Raw genomic sequence first — 18266 nt, forward strand, 5'->3', positions numbered from 1 at the left:
TTCTCTTAAAATTGAGAAACTCCAATCTCAGTAATTTTCTAAGCCCCTCCCTTCTCTTGAGATTGCAAAAGAACCCCCAGGAGATTGAAGAAGGGCCTCTGATCTTCAGCTCATTGTGGTTGGCACTCCTGATCCTCCTCACTAAGGTAACACACTCCACCCAAAGGTGGAAGGCCCTGCTGGGAGCCATGTGCTTTGTGCTCATGGGGCACAGGGGCCTTCACTGGGGTTTAACAGTCATTCCCATTCTGCCTTTTAACTCCACGGTGGTTGGTGGGGGCTTGGGAAATGACATGCTTTCTTTTTTCCTCCTAAATGAATAGTATTAAACAAACAGCAATAAAAACAAAAAAGGAATTTTTTAAAAAGTAAATTACCCTGTTATGCCTTTTAATTTAAAAATGTGCTTAATGAGTTTAGTTTGAAGATACTGACATTTAAACTTTATTTTAAAATTTATAAGAGTAGCAACAACTAACTAGGCTTAATACTTTTAGGCAATGAATGGTACAAATGAACACACTTTTTTTATCCTTAAGAAACATAATTAAATTAGCCCTTTTTGTTGTTTTTGTTGCTTCCTGGAGAATGGTAAAAAGAGAGACTTGTTTGAGGTATTCAGCTACACTTCTCCCTTAGGTCCCACCTCTTGCCATATCCACCCTCCCCAAACCTTGCTGCTAAGGCAGTGCTGGGTGTTCCGACAGTCATCTGGATCATACAGCTTTAGATTGAGATCCTCCTTTAGCTGAATGGACAGGACCTAATGCTGAGAAATCACCAGGCTGGCTGGAGATGGTCTAGTGACTGATCATATACAGCCCCTTAATATATATATACATATTGCATAGTTTTTTGGGAGCTGGCTCTAAAGGATTTGGTTATGCAATGCCTGAAGGAGGAAGAAAACTTTATACCAAAGGTGGATGGCATTGGTAATATCTACCAGATTTTAAAAGAGCTCATCTGCAGAGACAAGGAGACTAAAGCTAAGAAGAGCTGACACAATAAAGATCATCCTGGTGACTGTTTGTAGGGCACATGAGGGTGACATTTGAGCCCTATCCTGTCACACTGTGTCCCTTCAGTAAAAACACTGGGTAGTTTATAATTTTGGTTCTAGATATTTAGTTGAGATTAACAAATGAGATCTCTAGTATTGACCTTCAGCATGTAATGAATTGTTTTACAAGAACTGGTCAATTGTCTTTCATCTTCACTAAAGGTTGGGAGTCTGAATTACAGCCTGAGAAAGTCCAATTGCCAGACACTTGGGTATTGATTATCTGTGTTTCTCCTCCGTGTTAAGGTCTACTCTTTATTAAGCACTTACGATACATCAGGTTCTATGCTAACATTTCACATACTTTATTTCTCCATTAAATTCATAAAACTTTGTATCATAGGTATTACATACCCCAATACACAGGTGAAAGACTGATGCTTAAAGATTTTAATGCTTTTCCAAGTTTACATAGAACAAGCTAAATGGTAAAACCAGGTTAGTCTGATTTTAAAGCCTTGCCCTTAACTGCTGATTTTAAACCATTTACAAAGCTTTTTGCTGCAAGTAACAGAAAAATCAACTGAAGTTGCCTTAACAAAGAAACTGCTATAACTGACACAAGCAGAGGCCCAGCTCCTGGACAGTGTGTCAGGGCTCCTGCCCCTTCACTGGGATGCTCTTAGCTCTGCCCCCCACCCCTCTATGTTTTAGCTTCATTCTCAGGCTGATACCAAGATGGCTCATCAGTTGCAGGCATCATATTCAGATACAACAGCATCCAGAGGAAGAAAGGAGACTATGCATTTCTTTTTTTTGGGTACATGCCCCTAGCAGGAACCGAACCCGGGACTCTCTGATCCACAGGCCGATGCTCCAACTGCTGAGCCAAACCGGCCAGGGCTGCATTTCTTTCCTCTCTTTTAAGAATAAGAATGGCCCTGGCCGGTTTGGCTCAGCGGTTAGAGCGTCAGCCTGCGGTCTGGAGAGACCTGGGTTCGGTTCCCGCTAAGGGCATGTACCTCGGTTGCAGTTTGTCCCCAGCCCTGGTTGGTCGTGCGGGTGGCAGACACTCGATGTGTCCCTTTCACATCGATGTTTCTCTCTCTCTCTCTCTCTTCCTCTCTCTCCCTCCCACTCTCTCTGTACAAAAAAAAAAAAAAGAATAAGAATGAGGAAACTTTTCCTGAAAAGCTACCCCACTCCCAGAAGACTAACTCCATGTCTTTGTTGCCAGAAGTAGGTCATATGCATGTTCTTAAACCACTTTCTAAAAAGAGGAATAGGATTACCAAGATTGGTTTAGATTATTCATCTGGAGTGAAGATATTTTTCCATTGATTTTTAGATAGAGTGGGAGGGAGGGAGAGAGAGAGAGAAACACTGATGGGAGAGAGAGATATTGATTGGTCGCTTCCTGCATGCTCCCGACCAGGGCTGGGGGTTGAACCTGCAACAGAGGAACGTGCCCTTAACCAGGAATCAAATGCAAGACTCTTTGGTCCTTGGGCCAACACTCTAACCACTGAGCCAAATGGGCCAGGGCTGAACTTTGGATATTAACATTACCTTATTTCCTAACCTCAGTTTTCTCACATTCTTATTTTTTAATATATTGAAATATGTCTTTTATTGAAGTGGTCTCAAATCCTTTTTAGAATGAGGTGAAGTAAAAATAATGATTAATAGCTATTTACGCACTTACATTTAAAAATAGTGCTGATTTTATTTCTAACCTGCTTTTCTGTCTGTGAACTTCTTACAAAAGAACAGGGCTAAAACAAATTATGTGTATATTTATGACATTTTCGGCCTATTGTATAAGTCTGGCTTATTTTTTTTAGGAGGAACTCCTTGACAATGATCATTGTTAAGCCTAAGATTTGAGTGTTAAGGGAAGTTATTGGATTTCCTCTGGAAGTCTTTGCATGTAAAAGATTAAGACTATCATCGATTCTTGCCTTTTGACTAAGATCAAGTGGAGTTGTCGATTCTTATCAGTTTAATATCTGATATGTCCTCTATACAAGTACAACATATTAAAAGGATTTTTAGAGCAGGGAGTTAGAATGGGAGCTTGCTCCATCCCCTCCACGCATCCACCCGGTGTGCAGAACCTCTAGGAATGTTGCAGCTCCTCAGGGACAAAAACAAAACAAACTAACAACAACCACCAAAAACCCCCACTAACTACCCACATGATTGAAGCAGTTTTGCTGGATGAAAAAGTCTCCACCAATAATTTATTCACAATCCACATCTTAATTTTCTAGATCGAGAAGGGTCAGATTCTGCCCAAAAGAAGTTTACAAACTAGATGGAGAGATAACTGTCCCTACATTAAAAAAAAAAAAAAATTAAATACACTGCATGACTCTGGCAATGGTGGGCAGAACTCTGTTTTCCTATGCGTAGTAAAAGGAGGTGGGCTGGCCACATATTCTTGGTTCTGACAGTGCTTTAACCAGCTGTAATCCCGGGATGCTTCTAATGCTGTGAATCTGTCATTATTTCCTCTTTCCTTATTCCCATACTGAGATGGGCCTGAAATAACAAAGAGAGTCTAGAATCAAGGCAAACCCTAATAGGTCAGGACACTCAATTGATGGAGTTTGTGGGTGACTTTGTTAGAGGGAAAGTGAAAATCACAACAACAACAACAAAAGCTTATATCAGGTTGGGACTTATTCAAAACAAAAGACAACTTCCAAGACAAATTGGTTTTTTTCCTAAAGCCCTTAATGTCTACAACTAACAAATGAGGCACCTAGGCACTGAGAGATAGAGAAAGATTCAAATATGTTCACTGTGCCATACTTATGAAAGAAAGCACCTAGCACATAGTAGGTGATCAATAAATATTTATTAACATAAATAAATGAATTGAGTGAATTGATAGACGAACGAATCATTTTCATCAAAGTCTTTTAGCCTAGGTTCCTGTGAGCAGACTCAGGAGGCAGAGAGGAGGGGAAAGAGGCGGGAGGGAGGGAGAAGAGGGAGAGGAGGCCGAGAATGATCAGGCAGAGAAGCTGAGCTCTGGTATAATCTGAATAAAGGCCTCAGCTAACTACAGTGGGGGGTGGGGGGGGGGTGGCAGTGCTGAAACTGGAGTTGCCTTGCAGTGTCATTCCAAGTTGGACCAAGGAGGCCCAGCCTTTGTATCTATTTTGATCAGTTTGGGATGTGGGCTGCCCATAGAAGGAAGTCTTAGACAGGCAGTTTCCCCAAAGAAGTAATCCCCAAAGAGAGCTGTCCAGCACTTCTGGTAGCCCTACCAGTTGTTGGGGGAATGAGTCTGCAGGAGATTGAATAATGGCCCCCCAAAAAGTATTATTTCAGAGAGACCTACTTTGCTTATTTTATATTCTTACCTAGAAATGGTATTTTTGCTATAATATATCTTATTTCCAAAAAGGAACTATAGTCCAGCCGGTGTGGCTCAGTGGTTGAGTGTCCCCCCATGCACCAAAAAGTCGCCAGTTCAATTCCTAGTCAGGACACATGCCCAGGTTGTGGGCCTGATCCCCAGTGGGGGGCATGCAGGAGGTGGCTAATCAATGTTCTCTCTCATTGATGTTTCTCTCTCTTCCTCTCTCTAAAAAAACCAATAAAGAAAAAAAGAAAAAATCAAAACAAAAAGGAACTATAATACTTCTTGTTCAAATGTAGCTGTGCATTTATAGGCTTTTTACCAAAATAATCAAAATTATACAGATTATCTGACTATAATTACCTATAAACTGTGTATGCTATAATTTAATTATATTTTGAATAAGAGATTTGCATTTTGTAAGAGCATGTGGTATTTAGACACTAAGTCACTGGAAGAAAAGAAATCAAATTGATATGGAAGGTTTTAAGATATTTACATTTCGACTAAAATAAAGAAAAAAAGCCCCAGGTTTTTCTTACAGAGAATTAAAGTAATCTTTACTATCCAGAAATAATTGGAGCACATCAAGAAAATTGCATTTATGCTATTTGAAAAGAGAGGAGAGGATATATATCTATAAAATATAAAGCATAGAACTGGAGGTTTATTAAAAAACAAAAACAAAAACACCTGGGAAATCATCATAGCTTATGTGTGAAAAGACTCTTGCCCCATGAAATTCTGATGTGTTCTTTACATAAAATTTTTTGCCTTCATTGTTGAGTGTCAGAAGTCAGAAAGGTCTAGAATTACCATGTTATAAATGTGACTGAATTGGTTTAAAAAATGTTTCAAAATAGGTAGTTATCAAAAGAGTATTGCAATTCTCATTTAACAGTCAGTATTATTTTAAATGACTGCAAGCTTTTTTTCCCCCACATCTTGGCAGTACTAATTGGTCACACTGAACAAAAAGAAATGTTATATTCGTAAATGTTAAAAACATCAGTTAAAATATCCTGATCCTTGAGTGTCAGCCTGATTTTCCTCATGATTTTAAGCCAAAGAAGCTCTTAAAGGAAAAAAAAAAAGTCAATATAAAAAGAAGAAGGAAGAGACATTGCAGAGGAAGGCTGGGGAGTTGGGGTGAGCGGAATCAAAAAGCACAGAGAGAAATGGACAAACATTCCAGAAAGAGATTTTTAGTCTTAAACAAACTCTTATAGAGAATAGAAAATCAGAGAACACTATGTAACTCATTTTATGATGCTGGTATAGCCATGATATCAAAAACAGACAAGGGTGGTATAAGAAATTTACAGGGCAATTTTTCTCATGAACATAGATGTACAAATCACAGATGAAGTATTGGCAGCCTGACTCCAGCAATATATGAAAAAAAGATAATAAACCATGATAAGGTGAGGTTTATTTCAGGAAAGCAGAGTTACTTTAACATCAGAACGTCTTTTTATCATTACTATATTAGTGATATGAAGGAGAAAAAGCACATGGATATTTTAATCAACATAGAAAAAGGGTTTGAAACACAGCGAGAGAATTCATGATTTTAAACAATGCTTAGCAAACAATGACAGGAGCTTTCAACTTGATAAATGGTATCTACCAATTACATAGAGCAGACATTAAATGTGAAATGTTAAAATCTTTCTTTTTAATATCATAAATAAGACAGGATACCCACTATTATAATACCATAATAAGTATTATTATTACTGTTTTTAGTTTAATATTGTATTGGAGGTACAATGTGGGAAATAAGGGAGAAAAAGAAATAAAACTGTCGTCCTGGCCAGTTTGGCTCAGCAGTTGGAGTGTTGACCTGTGATCCAGAGAGACCCGGGTTTGGTTCCCGTTAAGGGCATGTAACTCAGTTGCAGTTTGTCCCCAGCCTTGGTTGGGTAGTGTGGGTGGTGGCCACTTGATGTGTCCCTTTCACATCGATGTTTCTCTCTCTCTCTCTCTCTCTCTCTTCCTCTTTCTCCCTCCCACTCTATCTGAACAAAAACGAAAAAATGTCCTCGGGTGAGGATTAAAAAAAAACGTCAATATTTCGAGGGGATATGACTGGCTACATAAAATATCTTAAAGAACATACAGACAAATTATTAGAAATCCAGACCCCCAAAGTCAATGCATTTTTATAATCTAGGGACAAACAGGAAATGTGATTCTAAAAATATTTATCATTTAAAATATCGTTTTTAAAAAAGGTAGCTGGAAATAAACCAAACAAAAAGTATGCAAATCTTGTATAGAGAAAAACATAAAAGTTAATTGAAAGATATTAAAGATTATGTAAATAGATAAATACATTACGTCATAGGTTAGAAGATTCAGATTTATAAAATGTTTACAAAACTTAGATTAATAGAATAAAGAAGAAAAATCACATTATCATTTTGATAGGTGAGAAAATATTCAATAAAATTCAGTAGCCCTTTGTAAATTAAATAAACCCTTTAGCACACTAGAAATAGAAGGAAACTTCATTAATGCATAGCAAACCCTATTCTCGATAATGGAATATTAGCATTCCCTGTACACTAAGAACAAGTCAGTGATGTCACCACTTCTGATCCACATTGAATGGAGGATCTAGGTTGTACAATAAGATAAGAAAAGGCGGTAAATTGTAGACATATTATTAGAGTGAATAAGAAAGTTTATCAAGGTTTTATAGCAGATAAATCTAAAAATTGAAGTTTTACTTCTATAGAGTAAAGAGTAAATAGTATAGAGTAAGAAAATGTAGCTTAAAAAGAACAAAGAGAATAAACCTAAGAATGAACCTAACATAGCTATTCTCCTTTGTTATCTTCTAAGTTTCATAGTTTTACAGTTAGGTCTGTGATATATTCTGAATTAATTTTTTTTTCTTTATTGATTTTAGACAGAGAGGAAGAGAGAGATAAAAACATCAATGAGAGAGAACATCTCCTGCATGTCCCCCACCAGGGATTGGGTCCACAACCTGGGCATGTGCCTTGACCGGGAATTGAACTGGAGACCTCTTGGTGCATGGGTTGATGCTTAACCACTGACCCACACTGGCTGGGCCAAAAGGACCATTTATTATTCCAATGGATAACTTATTGTCTGAACCTAAAATTGGGCCCATAATTGAAAAACTATAGATGCATTTATAAGCAGAATATTTGAAATCATGGTAGACTTGAAAAAATGTATATGTGGTTGCTATAATTAACCGAGATTGACTGACTATACTTTTGAGAAGAATGCTTCTCAAAATTCAGCATAGTAAGAAGAATGGGGAGAGTTTTGAAGATGCAGATTCTAGGCCTAGTCTCTAGAGATTCTAATTCAATGGGCATACAAGGAAGGCCTAGGAATATAAGAAGTTTATATCAGCACTGACCTGAAATATCTGAAGAACAAAAGACATCTACATTACTGTTATGTAGGCTCACACAAAGGGGTTACAACAGTGTATGTGAGTCTGGCTTGCAACTTAAATCCAAAATGTTCTGCGAATCAACTCAGTTTGAACACCTTTACATGCTATAAAAATGGACCAATCCTAAATTAGTCTGGAATATTTCTGCTCTGAATCACTTAATTAAATTACTAGCAATGGATCTATCAACAAACCAATAACAGAGAAAACATTCTTATTTTATGTAGGCAAAGCATAAAAATCCACTTTGATGTGAGGGGAAATTGATATCTGGGTTTCCACTTGGCTGTCCTCAATGTTAATTCACTCATACACATAATTTTAAAGATTGTAAGAAAAAAGAAAATATTTTTCAAAGAGTTCTTTTAGAATAAATTGTACAAAAGCCACTTTTGGATGCTTTTCTAATTTTTCCAGAAACTTTGACTCTCAGGCTAGTTGAAAATAAAATCTGAAAATGTTACAGTATAGTCAGGGGGATATAAAGTACAGCATAGGCAATATAATCAATAATACTTTAATAACTATATATGACCCTGGACGGTTTGGCTCAACGGTTAGAGCATTGGCCTGCGGTATGGAGAGACCTGGGTTTGGTTCCCGCTAAGGGCATGTACCTCAGTTGCAGTTTATCCCCGGCCCTCATTGGGTCGTGTGGGTGGCAACCACTCGATGTGTCCCTTTCATGTCGATGTTTCTCTCTCTCTCTCTCCCTCCCACTCTATCTGAATAAAATATTGAAAAATGTCCTCAGGTGAGGATTGAAAAAAAACAACAAAAAAAAAACTATATATGGTGTCAGATGGGTATGAGATTTATTGGTATGATCACTTAGTAAGTTGTATAATGTCTAATTACTGGGGTGTACACCTGAAACTAATATAATATTGTGTGTCAACTGTCACTGAAAATATAATTAATTAAAAAAAATGTCTGAACATGTAGATAAACAATTAATGTGGAAAAAAAGAGCCCAGCTTTAATTGTAAAGAATTAGAGCCTTAAAAAAAACCTTATTAAAAAGAGAGAGAGAGAGAAAAAAACCCAGGTCCAATATAATTGTATGAATCTTAAATGCATCTGGCAAGAATAAATGTCTGCCGAAAACCTATGTAGGATTCTGAGAGGTACTGTTGTGTTGGTAATGTCCCGTTTCACACACACTCTGAAGACCGAACATGTCTTTTTCATCAGCCAAAGCTGCTTTGGAGCTACTTTGAAACAGTTGACAAATAACTGCTGGGGTTATCATAAAGTAAGGGCCTGTGATGTGGCCCTCAGCTGTGGCAGCCAACATTCATTTCCTACGGTCCTTGGCACACACAATGGGTCTCATCGAACTGCACAATAGCAGGAGTGAACCAAAGTGAACAACAGACAGGCCTGGAAAGGGCACAATTCAGTTGTAGCAGTTGGGCCATTTGGAGGCTCTCAACAATCCCTGAACCAGGGGAGTAGAGCATTCTGCACAGTAGTCTCCCCTTACCCACGATTTTACTTTCTGTGGTTCCAGTTACCTGAGGTGATGCTGTCTGAACATATTAAATGAAAAATTTCAAAAATAAACAACACAAAGTTTTAAATTGCACGCTGTTCTGAGTGGCATGACGAAATCTCATGCTGTCTAGCTTCCGTCCTGCCCAGGGCATGAATCACCCTTTGTCCAGCATCTCCATGCTGGGTATGCTTCCCTTCTGTTAGACACTTAGTAGCTGTCAGGATTATTGGACTGACTATGACAGTGCCTGTGTTCACGTAACTGTTATTTTACTTAATAATGTCACACTCACGTAACTTTTATTACAATGTATTATAATTGTTCTATTTTGTGTTACTGGTGTTAATCTCTTACTGTGCCTAATGTATAAATTAAACTTTATCATAGATATGCATGTATAGGAAAAAACATAGTCTATGTAGGGTTCGGTACTATCTGCAGTTTCAGGCATCCACTGGGGGTCTTGGAATAATCTCCTGAGGGCAAGGGGGGACTACCGTAATCTACACTCAAACACTACCAGGTGAGCAAGACATGAAGGCCCTGCAAATCCTGGTGCAAAAGGCCATTACAGGCAAATACAATCCAACAGACAGAACCACCCAGAGCCAGAGACCACTGGGGCCAGTGCACTACTTTTTGTTTCCACTTTCAGCAGTTTTTCCAGCACCAACTCACAGAACTAAACTTTCAGATAAGAGGGAAGCTTTTTATTGGGACCTGCAGTTCCTTCTTGGTATGTCTAGTATTGCTCATTTTTGGTTCCAGGTCAGCATTTTTTAAACTGACCTATACATCCAATCTGGGATTTATATGAGTTGCTGACCATTCAGAATCATTGTTGTCTGATTTGTACTATAAATAAGCATCATTTCTTCTCTTTCTTTTCCAAAGAATGTGGCTACACTTAAGAGAGCAAATGCCGTTAGAACAATATTTTAAATATATATGTAACATTACATTGGCACTGAAAAAGAAGGTAATGCAAGTCTTGGCTGAGGTTGGAAGTCAGAATTTATCAATGTCGGGGGAACCGAAAAATGGCGGCGGAGTGAACGGAGCTACACAGACCATCTCCCAGAACCAAACTGGAATTACAACTATAACACAGACAAATCGACGGGAAAAAGCAACAGAAAAGCAGCTTGGAGGACCATACAACGAGGGACACTGACTCCATCCCGGTAGGCTTGCGAAGGCGCGAGACGGGGCTGGGAGCCCACGGTCGGCAGCTCGGCAGCGGCCTTAGCTGGGAGCAGCGCCCTCGGGTCACACTCCCAGGCGGCTCCACAGCGCAGCCGGGACAGAGGCTGAAACAGCCACAGCCACTCACCTTGGGCTCCGGCGGAGGGAGGGCAGACTGGACTGGAACTGTGTCGGGAAACTCGGGGTTTGGAGGGCGCTCGGAGCTTTGGCTGAGTGCAGCCACTCAGGACTGTGGCCACATTGCTCCTTCCCAGGGCTCTGAGAGAGGCAGCAGCCCCTCCCTCGGAGATCCAACCCCACCCTGTGGGCCATTGAAGTGCTAATTGAGGCTCACTAACAACCAGCATCTGCCCCACCCTCGTGAAAGCCCCTTGGCTGAGCACCAGAGGGAGTTTTTCAATCAACTGACAACCCAAAACTCATCAATTAACCTAGACTGCTAGCCTCCAGGCAAAAAGCTAGAGGATAACAGTACGTTTCCTGGGCTGGCAACTTTAACCAGGAAAGTAAGACTTGACAGTGGTGTTCAACGTGGGTCCTCCCTCGCTCATCTAAACACAGGAGAGGGAGCCACAAACAGCAGAACACCAACACCCACAGGGAGAACTTGACAGGTTCCAAAGCCCACAGTGATAGCCAAAATGGTGAAACACAGAAACAGAAGCCAAATGAAAGAGCAAGACACCTCCACCGAAGATGAGATCAATGTGGAGCAATTAGGCATGTTAACAGAGCTAGAATTCAGAGCCATGATCTTGAGGAAGCTGAACAACATGAGTAAGGACATAGAGACACTGAAAATAAGCCAAATGGAAATTAAAAACCAACAAGAAGAGATAAAAAAATGACATATCCAAAATGAAAAACACATTGGAAGGTTTAAAAAGCAGAGTAGGGGAAGCTGAGGACCGGATCAGTGAATTAGAAGACAGGGTAGAAAAAATCAACCAATCAGAAAAACAAAAGGAAAAAACTATTAAAAAACAGGAAGACAGCTTAAGAGAACTATGGGACAACTGGAAATGTAATAATATTCGCATCATAGGAGTCCCCGAAGAAGAAGAAAAGGAGCAAGGGATAGAGAATATATTCAAAAAAATAGTGAGAGAAAACTTCACTAATTTGGTGAAGGAAGAAGGCATTCAAGTTCAAGAAGCACAGAGAGTCCCAAGTAAGAAGAACCCAAACAGGCCCACACCAAGACACATAGTAATTAAAATGCCACAAATTAAAGACAAAGAGAGAATCCTAAAAGCAGCAAGAGATAAGCAACAGGTTACTTACAAAGGGAACCCCATAAGGCTCTCAGCTGACTTCTCACAAGAAACACTACAGGCCAGAAGAGAATGGCATGAAGTAATCAAAGTCATGAAAAACAAGAATCTGAATCCAAGACTATTCTACCCAGCAAGGCTATCATTCAAAATAGAAGATCAAATAAAGAGCTTCCCAGACAAAAAAAAAGCTAAGGGAACACATTAGCACCAAACCAGCACTGCAAGAAATGTTAAAAGGACTGCTGTAATTAGCAGGAGAAATGGGAAGAAAAATAGAACCACACTAAACAAAAATGGCAATAAATAAGTACATATCAATAATCACCTTAAACGTAAATGGATTGAATGCTCCCATAAAGAGACACAGAGTAGCTGATTGGATAAGAAAGCATGACTCATCTATATGTTGTTTACAAGAGACCCACCTCTCAACAAAAGACTCCCATAGGTTGAAAGTGAAGGGATGGAAAAAAATTTTCCAAGCAAATGGAAAGCAAAAAAAAAGCTGGGGTAGCAATTCTCATATCTGATCAAATAGATTTCAAAATGAAGACCATAACTAGAGACAAAGACGGCCACTACATAATATTGAAAGGATCTATCCAACAGGAAGATATAACCTTGGTAAACATATATGCACCCAATATAGGAGCACCAAAATATATTAAAAATCTTCTGGAGGACTTCCAAGGAGAAATCGACAACAATACAATCATAGCAGGGGACTTCAACACCTCGTTAACAGCACTGGATAGATCCTCTAGACAAAAAATTAGCAAGGAAACAGAGACTCTAAATGAAGCACTAGACCAAATGGATTTAATAGATATCTACAGAGAATTACACCCCAAAACTACAGAATACACATTCTTCTCAAGTGCACATGGGACATTCTCAAAGATAGACCACATGATAGGACACAAACTAAATCTCTACAAGTTCAAGAAGACTGAAATCATATCAAGCATCTTCTCAGATCACAATGGCATGAAACTAGAAATCAATTGCAACAAGAACATGCAAAGACATTTCAACACATGGAGGCTAAATAGCATGTTATTAAACAATGAATGGGTCACCGAGGAGATCAAGGAAGAAATTAAAAACTTCCTGGAAACCAATGAAAATGAACACACAACAACACAAAATCTATGGGATGCAGCAAAAGCAGTTCTGAGAGGGAAGTTCATAGCACTACAGGCCTACCTCAAAAAACAAGAAAAATTTCTAATTGACTGTCTAACCTCATAACTTAAAGAATTAGAAAGCAAACATAAAGAAAACCCCAGAGCAAGTAGAAGGAAGGAAATAGTAAAGATCAGAGCAGAAATAAATGACATAGAGACCAAAAAAACAATTCAAAGGATCAATGAAACAAAGAGCTGTTTTTTCGAAAAGATAAACAAGATTGATGGACCCTTAGCTAGACTCACCAAGAAACAAAGAGAGAGAACCCAAATACACAAAATCAGAAATGAAAGAGGAGAAGTAACAACCAACACCACGGAAATACAAAAGATCGTTAACAACTACTATGAACAACTATATGGCAACAAATTTGACAATCTAAGCAAAATGGACAAATTTCTAGAAACACACAGTCTCCCAAAACTATTCCCGGAAGAGATAGAAAACTTGAACAGACCAATAACAACTAAGGAAATTGAAGAGGTAATCAAGACTCTCCCAGCAAACAAAAGCCCAGGCCCAGACGGCTTCACAGGGGAGTTTTACCGAACATTCAAAAAAGAACTAACACCCATTCTCCTCAAACTATTTCAAAAAATTCAAGAAGAAGGAAGACTTCCAAACACGTTCTATGAGGCCAGCATAATTCTAATTCCAAAACCAGAAAAAGACACTACGAAGAAAGAAAACTACAGGCCAATATCCCTGATGAACATAGACGCCAAAATCCTGAACAAAATATTAGCAAATCGGATCCAGAAATACATCAAAAAAATTATTCACCATGACCAAGTGGGATTCATTCCAGGGATGCAAGGCTGGTACAATATTCGCAAATCAATAAACGTGATACACCACATAAACAAAATGAAGAATAAAAACCACATGATCATATCAATAGATGCTGAAAAAGCATTCGACAAAATCCAGCATCCATTTCTGATAAAAACGCTCAGCAATGTGGGAATAGAGGGATCATATCTCGACATAATAAAGACCTACAGCCAACATCATACTCAATGGACAGAAACTAAAAACATTTCCATTAAGAACAGGAACAAGACAGGGATGTCCACTTTCGCCACTCTTATTTAACATTGTACTGGGAGTCTTAGCCACAGCAATCAGACATGAAGAAAAAATAAAAGGGATCCAAATTGGAAAGGAGGAAGTGAAACTGTCATTATTTGCAGATGACATGATATTGTACATAGAAAACCCTAAAGACTCCATCAAAAATCTATTAGACTTAATAAATGAATTTGGCAAAGTAGCAGGATACAAAATTAATGTCAAGAAATCGACGGCATTCTTGTACATCAATGATGAACTCACAGAAACTGAAAAAACAATCCCATTTACCATCGCTCCAAAAAAATTACGATACCTAGGAATAAACTTAACCAAAGAAGTAAAGGACCTATTTGCAGAAAACTACAGGTCATTGAAAAAAGAAATAGAGGAAGATATAAAAAAGTGGAAGCACATACCCTGTTCATGGATTGGAAGAATTAACATCATTAAAATGTCCATACTACCCAAAGCAATCTATAGATTCAATGCAATCCCCATCAAAATACCAACGACATATTTCATAGAACTAGAACAAATACTTCAAAAGTTCATATGGAACCAAAAAAGACCCCGAATAGCCACAGCAATCTTGAAAAAGAAGAACAAAGTAGGTGGGATCACAATACCAGATATCAGGTTATACTATAAAGCGACTGTAACCAAAACAGCCTGGTACTGGCACAAGAACAGGCATATAGACCAGTGGAACAGAACTGAAAACCCAGAAATGGACCCAAGGCAATACGCTCAATTAACATTTGACAAAGGTGGCAAGAGCATACAGTGGAATAAAGACAGCCTCTTTAATAAATGGTGTTGGGAAAATTGGACAGCTACATGCAAAAAAATGAAACTAGACCATCAACTTACACCATACACAAAAATAAACTCAAAATGGATAAAAGACTTAAATGTGACCCGTGAATCCATAAAAATTCTAGAAGAAAATGTAGGCAACAAAATTTCGGACATCATACGGAGCAGAATTTTCACTGATACATCACCTAAGGCAACAGAAATAAAGGAGAAAATGAACACATGGGACTACATCAAACTAAAAAGCTTCTGCACAGCAAAAGAAACAATCATCAAAATGGAAAGGCAACCCACTGTATGGGAGAACATCATTGCCAATGATGTATCAGATAAGGGGTTAATTTCCAATATATAGAGAGTGCTCATACAACTCCACAAAAGGAAGACAAAGAACCCAATTAAAAAATGGGCAGAGGAGCTGAATAGACACCTCTCCAAACAGGACATACAAATGGCCAAGAGACATATGAAGAAATGCTCAACATCACTAATCATCAGAGAGATGCAAATTAAAACAACAATGAGGTATCACCTCACACCTGTCAGAATGGCCGCCATCAACAAATCATCAAACAACAAGTGTTGGCGAGGGTGTGGAGAAAAGGGGACTCTAATACACTGCTGGTGGGAATGCAGACTGGTGCAGCCGCTATGGAAAACAATATGGTGCTACCTCAAAAAATTAAAAATTGAACTTCCATTCGACCCAGTGATCCCACTGCTGGGAATATACCCTAAGAAGCCTGAAACACCAATCAGGAAGAATATATGTACCCCCATGTTCATAGCAGCACTATTTACAATAGCTAAGATCTGGAAACAGCCCAAGTGTCCACCAGTAGACAAATGGATAAAAAAGCAGTGGTACATATACACAATGGAGTACTATGCAGCGGTAAGAAAGAAAGATCTCTTATCCTTTGAGACGACATGGAGGGACCTGGAAAGTATTATCCTAAGTGAAAGAAGCCAAGCAGAAAAAGACAAATACCACATGATCTCACTTATATACGGAATATAATGAACATAACAGTCTGAGGAATACAGTAGACCCAGACACATGGAAGTAGGGCACAGACTGACATCCCTCAGAAGAGGGGATGTGGGGTGGGGGGTGGGTGGGAAGAGATAAACCACAGAACTTATATGCATGTATGCATGACCAATGGACATGGACAACTAAGCCGGAGAAAGGGTGGAGGGGGGGTGGGGTGGGGGTGCCAATGGGGTAAAAAGGTAAAATATCTGTAACAACAACAAAAAAATTCATATAAAAAAAAAAAAAAGAATGTATCAATGTCATTGATAAAGGCCTATTCTACTCACCCATTCTCCCTTCTGCCCAACTTACACCACCACCCTCACAAAGGTTGTTATAAACAACTGCTCAGATTTCTGGGGTTGGGAGCCCTCATTTGTCTCTGCAATGTCATTTTAAGCCTTTCAAAGGATGTACTGTATTATTTTCATTCACAATGTCATATAATTAACTAATGGCATTTTTACACAGTAGAAGCAAGTCTAAATTTTTCAAAATGTGCATACAAGATTCGATAAGCTTTGAAAAGCCATAAATGGCTCGGACTGGTCGCCCCTGGGTTCATGTAGTTGAACTTTAAATTTAACAACAGAAAATCAACACAGATATGACACCAAGGGAAAAATAGATCTAAGGAGCAGATGATGAAAATATTGCATTCCCCTTAAAAATCTAAAGCCGCCGTAAGCCTTGAACTTTTATGGTTTGGAAACCCAATTGCCTTTATCTTCTGTTTCTATTTTGAAGAACTATAATTGTACATTTTGTGAGAAAATGCATGTCTGACAGTAGCTAACTCTTCTGTTCCCCAGCAGAAAACCAGAACTATTTATTTCAGAAAGGTTAATTTGAAGTCAAGCTTCACTTTATGTTTTAAAATAGGTCTTAAGAGAGAATATTTAAGCATAGCCTCAATTTAATTGGTTTAGTACCTGGGGAAACTCATGTTAAAAATAAGGACATTTATAACAAAGAGAAATTGCCATGGCAGATAAATTATTACATTCTGTGCTCCCTTTGGATTTTTAATTCATTGTTTTACAAGCCCACCTCAACTTAATTGCTTTTACTTTTTTTCCTTTTTTCTCCCATAAGCTCATAGAGTAGTCCCAGCCCAGAAACCGCTGGAACTGGCAAATAGGCCATCCTAGGCAGTGACAGCAGCCAAGAGAAGGTATCAAAGGATGCAATTTCATAAGCATAGCTTTTAAAAGAACATTCATAATGTTTTATTTCTTGCTGAGAGAGCAAATAAATGTTATAAACAACATTTAAATTGAAAATCTCTGTGGATATTATTCCTATTCTTCATCCCACAGTTTTTGAAAGAAAAAGTTAAGCCCCAGGTCATCTAAGCAGGATCAACCTTGGAGAAAAAGAAAGATTTATCACAGACCATTTAAAAAAAAAATTTTTTTTTTCTTTATTGATTTTAGAGAGAGAGAAACATTGATGAGAGAGAACATTGATTGGCCCCTTCCTGCATGTCCCCCACTGGGGATTAGGCCCACAACCTGGGCATGTGCCCTGACCAAGAATCGAACTGATGACCTCTTGGTGCCTGGGTTGATGCTCAACCACTGAACCACATGAGCCAGGCCAGTATTGTCTTTCAGAACTTCACTTAAAAAGAAAGGTCTGAGCCCAGCCGCTGTGGCTCAGTGGTTGAGCATCGACCCAGGCACCAAGAGGTCTCTGGTTCAATTCCCAGTCAGGGCACTTGCCCAGGTTGTGGGCCAAATCCCCAGTGTGAGGCATGCAGGAGACACCAATTGATGTTCTCTCTCATTGATGTTTTTATCTCTCTCTCCCTCTCCCTTCCTTTCTCTCTAAAATCAATAAAGGAAAAAAAAAAAAAAGATATCCCTTTAAAATAAAAAGAAAAAGAAAGACAATACTGCCTCTGTAGGAAATTGCCCTTCCAGTTCTTGGTTTCAGATTTTATTTCAATCCCTACGTCACTCTTCATAGGACATGGGAATGGACAAAGACCAAAGTGCTAGATGAGTAAGACCGAAGTCACTCACAGTCTGGAAAAAGGTTTAACCCCTGATCTGAGAAGCAGGGCCATCTGATCTGAGAAGCAGGGCCATGAAGTGTGACAAAGAGCAGTCTCAAAAGTTCATGAAGAGACCTTAACAGCTTAGCAAGAGTATGATGAAAGCCATACTCTAATAAAAGATTGAAAAAACTCAGATAGCCCGCAACAAAAGGTGTTTCTAACCCTCGTGGGAAGCTTACAAAAATCCACTGAATGGCATTGGACCTCTGAGAACTGCAGAAACTCTTAGCACAAATGACTCCACCCAAACTGAGTCTTGACCAAACTCAACATGGCTTCTGGCAGCTT

General features: G+C 38.9%; 1 non-coding gene across 1 annotated transcript; it reads left to right on the forward strand.

The window, feature by feature from the left end:
• Window positions 1-2952: 2952 nt before the first annotated feature.
• On the forward strand, window positions 2953-3142 carry LOC118625956. The gene has a single exon (XR_004958800.1). It is a non-coding gene; the product is annotated as a U2 spliceosomal RNA (small nuclear RNA).
• Window positions 3143-18266: the final 15124 nt, after the last annotated feature.

The sequence above is a fragment of the Molossus molossus genome, unplaced genomic scaffold (assembly GCF_014108415.1).
Source record: "Molossus molossus isolate mMolMol1 unplaced genomic scaffold, mMolMol1.p scaffold_m16_p_11, whole genome shotgun sequence".
Classification (NCBI taxonomy): Eukaryota; Metazoa; Chordata; class Mammalia; order Chiroptera; family Molossidae; genus Molossus; species Molossus molossus.